Source organism: Cupressus sempervirens, chromosome 2 (assembly GCF_028749045.1).
Source record: "Cupressus sempervirens isolate cs-2001-9-10 chromosome 2, ASM2874904v1, whole genome shotgun sequence".
In the NCBI taxonomy this organism is placed as follows: Eukaryota; Viridiplantae; Streptophyta; class Pinopsida; order Cupressales; family Cupressaceae; genus Cupressus; species Cupressus sempervirens.
The window spans coordinates 553,714,912-553,718,864 of NC_143119.1; the positions used below are offsets into that span (position 1 = coordinate 553,714,912).

Genomic DNA, 3,953 nt, shown 5'->3' on the forward strand with positions numbered 1-3,953 from the left:
TTGTGGGTTTTCCCAACCCACCAACTCGCACACATGTTAGACTCCTTGGTCCGTGTTTCAAGACGGGTCGGATGGAAAGCCCGCTGGCCAGCGCCACGAGCGCACAGGTGCCCGAGAGCCCACCGTAAAGGCACGCACTTTGCTCCTCGACCGTCGCGATGAAAGTATTTGTGCGACTAGAAGGTCACACTTGTGCTGCCGCGATAGCCCGCGCTGGCACGTCCCCCGAACCAAGCGACGGACCGGCTCACACCGTTCTGCATCCGACCGGGGCACATCGCCGGCCTCCATCCGCTTCCCTCCCAGCAATTTCAAGCACTCTTTAACTCTCTTTTCAAAGTTCTTTTCATCTTTCCCTCGCGGTACTTGTTCGCTATCAGTCTCTCACCCGTATTTAGCCTTGGACAGAATTTACCACCGGATTAGGGCTACATTCCCAAACAACCCGACTTGCCGACAGTGCCTCGTGGTGCGACAGGGTCTGGGCCCGACGGGGCTCTCACCCTCTCCGACGCCCCCTTCCAAGGGACTTGGGCCTGGTCTGTCGCTGAGGATGCTTCTATAGACTACAATTCAAAAGGCGTGATCGTCGATTTTCATGCTGGGATCTTCTCGGTTCGCTCACCGTTACTAGGGGAATCCTGGTAAGTTTCTTTTCCTTCACTTATTGATATACTTAAACTCAGCGGGTACTCATGCCTGACTTGGGGATGTGGTAGAGATGCAGCAATGCCCGCACTGCAGTGGGCCGCTGAGCCCAGAATAAAGTTCCTCGCGAGGAATCGTTCGATCGGTGCAAACCAACGCCGGCCTTTGCGAGCCACCGCTCATCGCGACAGATCGACGGACCTCATGCTCATTTCAGCCGACCGTGTGCCACTTGCGGACATGGACGGCCATCTCTGCTTCCTCGCTGGGGAGGGCAAAATTTTGTAGTGCGACACCCAAGCAGACATGCCCTTGGACGAGGCCTCGGGTGCAACTTGGGTTCAAAGACTTGATGATTCACGGGATTCTGCAATTCACACTAAGTATTGCATTTCGCTACATTCTTCATCGTGGCGAGAGCCGAGATATCTGTTGCCGAGAGTCATGATTTTGTTTTATTTTTACCTTTTAGTGACCCAAGCGTGCAAGGTGCTGGCTCGCACTTCATTCTTTGGATTTCTAAGGTGCGCGATGCACCCATGTGTTGTTGGGTGTTGACACATCCCGAACCCTGAGCACCCAATGGGTGCAACGAGGAACGCTGTGGTGTGTCCCAGCCCCATCCCCTCGCAAAGGTGGGAGGCAATGCATGGGAGAGCCGTGTCAGTGGATGGGGCCCCTGCCCCACAAATCATGCAAGTGCACCCATCCTAAACACAGAACGCTCCAAGCGACGAGTCAACACACCTGGGCAAGGCAACAAGGGGTTGCGGCAGTCTCGACTTGCCGCTGTCGAAATGACGGATCCCTACCACAGTGCCACGCATGCGATCGGACAGTGAAATCTCAACGGGGGACAAGGCCCAGACCCCCTCTGAACTGCAACTGAGTAGAGACCTCTCACTCCGACGCAGATGTCATTCGAAGGCACCAATCCTATAATCCAGATTGCATCCGAGTCTCTTCTTCGCCCCGCGGGGAATCCACGCTTTCGATCATGAGCATTCGATGTGACCCTCGACCTCGACGACGCTAGACTCGTAGCTTGGCCATCTAGCACATCGCTGCAGGGCCGATTGTCCGCACATCCCCAAAATTTCAGGGGCAGGGAGGAGGCTAGCTCCATCCCCTACACGATTCAGGGTCTCGAACTGACAATGATCCTACCGCAGGTTCACCTACGGTAACCTTGTTACGACTTCTCCTTCCTCTAAATGATAAGGTTTAGTGAACTTCTCGCGACGTCGCCGATAGGAATCACCATCGTTGCCGTGATTCGAACACTTCATCGGATCATTCAATCGGTAGGAGTGATGGGCAGTGTGTACAAAGGACAGGAACGTAGTCAACGCGAGCTGATGACTCATGCTTACTAGGAATTCCTTGTTGAAGATCAATAATTGCAATGGTCTATCCCCATCACGATGCAATTTGGCAAGATTTCCCAAACCTTTCAGGCCAAGGAGAGAAACTCATTGGTTGCATCAGTGTAGCGCGCGTGCAGCCCAAAACATCTAAGGGCATCACAGACCTGTTATTGCCTCAAACTTCCATGGCCTAGGAGGCCATAGTCCCTCTAAGAAGCTGGCCGCGAAGGGGAACCTCCGCATAGCTAGTTAGCAGGATGAGGTCTCATTTGTTAATAGAATTAACTAGACAAATCGCTCCACCAACTAAGAACGGCCATGCACCACCACCCATAGAATCAAGAAAGAGCTCTCAATCTATCAATCCTTACTATGTCTGGACCTGGTAAGTTTCCCCGTGTTGAGTCAAATTAAGCCACAGGCTCCACTCCTGGTGGTGCCCTTCCGTCAATTCCTTTAAGTTTCAGCCTTGCAACCATACTCCCCCCGAAACCCAAACACTCTGATTTCTCAGAAGGTGCTGGCAGAGTCCTTAGAGAAACATCCGTCGATCCCTGGTCGTCATCGTTTATGGTTGAGACTAGGATGGTATCTGATCATCTTCAAGCCCCCAACTTTCATTCTTGATTAATGAAAACATCCTTGGCAAATGCTTTTGCAGTGGTTCGTCTTCCATAAATCCAAGAATATCACCTCTGACAATGAAATACGAATGCCCCCGATAGTCCCTATTAATCATTACTCCGGTCCCGAAGGCCAACGGAACAGGACCAGACTCCTATCGCGTTATTCCATGCTAATGTATTCAGAGCGTAGGCTTGCTTTGAGCACTCTAATTTTTTCAAAGTAACGGCACCGGAACCACGACCTAGCAATTAAGGCTAGGAACACACCGCTGGCAGAAGGGACATGAGGGCCAGTGCACACCCAGAAGGCGGACCGACCGTGACGACCCAAGGTCCAACTACGAGCTTTTTAACTGCAACAACTTAAATATACGCTATTCAAGCTGGAATTACTGCAGCTGCTAGCACTAGACTTTCCCTCCAATGGATCCTCGTTAAGGGATTTAGATTGTACTCATTCCAATTACCAGACTCGATGAGCCCAGTATTGTTATTTATTGTCACTACCTCCCCGTGTCAGGATTGGGTAATTTGCACGCCTGCTACCTTCCTTGGATGTGGTAGCTGTTTCTAAGGCTCCCTCTCTGAAATCAAACCCTAATTCTTCGTCACCCATCACCACCATGGTAGGCCTCTATCCTACCATCGAAAGTTGATAGGGCTGAAATTTGAATGAAGCATCGCCAGCACAAAGGCCGTGCGATCCGTCGAGTTATCATGAATCACCGGAATAGCGAGCGAGCCCGCACTGGCCTTTTATCTAATAAATGCATCCCTTCCGAGAGTCAGGATTTGGTGCATGTATTAGCTCTAGAATTACTACGGTTATCCGAGTAGCAAAGTACCATCAAAGAAACTATAACTGATTTAATGAGCCATCCACAGTTTCACAGTCTGAAATAGTTCATACTTACACATGCATGGCTTAATCTTTGAGACAAGCATATGACTACTGGCAGGATCGACCAGGTAGCTTCTAACAACGAGGGGACCCCCAAGAACTACTATAGCCAAGGGATGCCCGCCGCGATGGGAAACCAAAATTTGCATTTGCTCTATCATGCATCCAAAGATAATTCGCCGTACAAGCAACAAGAATGACGTTCATAGCACATGCAGGACTCGCAACGCTCAAAGATTTCACACAAGAGGAAAGTGTCCCATCGTCGACCGGAGAGGGCCAAACAGGGAGCCTCCGTTCATAGGCACCTGGGAAGAACATCCCGTATGGAACCCTTTACCCTCAAACTCGCTGCCGCCACTACTCAAAAAGAAGCCTCGAGTCTGTACGAGATGCACCGCGCACATAGCC

At 51.0% G+C, this 3,953-nt stretch overlaps 3 non-coding genes across 3 annotated transcripts in view; all 3 read right to left on the reverse strand.

The window, feature by feature from the left end:
* LOC149573592 (25S ribosomal RNA) overlaps window positions 1–713 on the reverse strand; it is a 3,404-nt gene extending 2,691 nt beyond the window's left edge. The window contains exon 1 of the ribosomal RNA XR_016360965.1: window positions 1–713. This exon is cut by the window's left edge and continues 2,691 nt beyond it. This is a non-coding gene — a ribosomal RNA (25S ribosomal RNA).
* A 225-nt stretch (window positions 714–938) lies between these two features.
* Window positions 939–1,092, reverse strand: LOC149573593 (5.8S ribosomal RNA). The gene has a single exon (XR_016361275.1). It is a non-coding gene; the product is annotated as a 5.8S ribosomal RNA (ribosomal RNA).
* A 711-nt stretch (window positions 1,093–1,803) lies between these two features.
* Window positions 1,804–3,613, reverse strand: LOC149573594 (18S ribosomal RNA). The gene has a single exon (XR_016360658.1). It is a non-coding gene; the product is annotated as an 18S ribosomal RNA (ribosomal RNA).
* Between the last annotated feature and the right edge of the window lie 340 nt (window positions 3,614–3,953).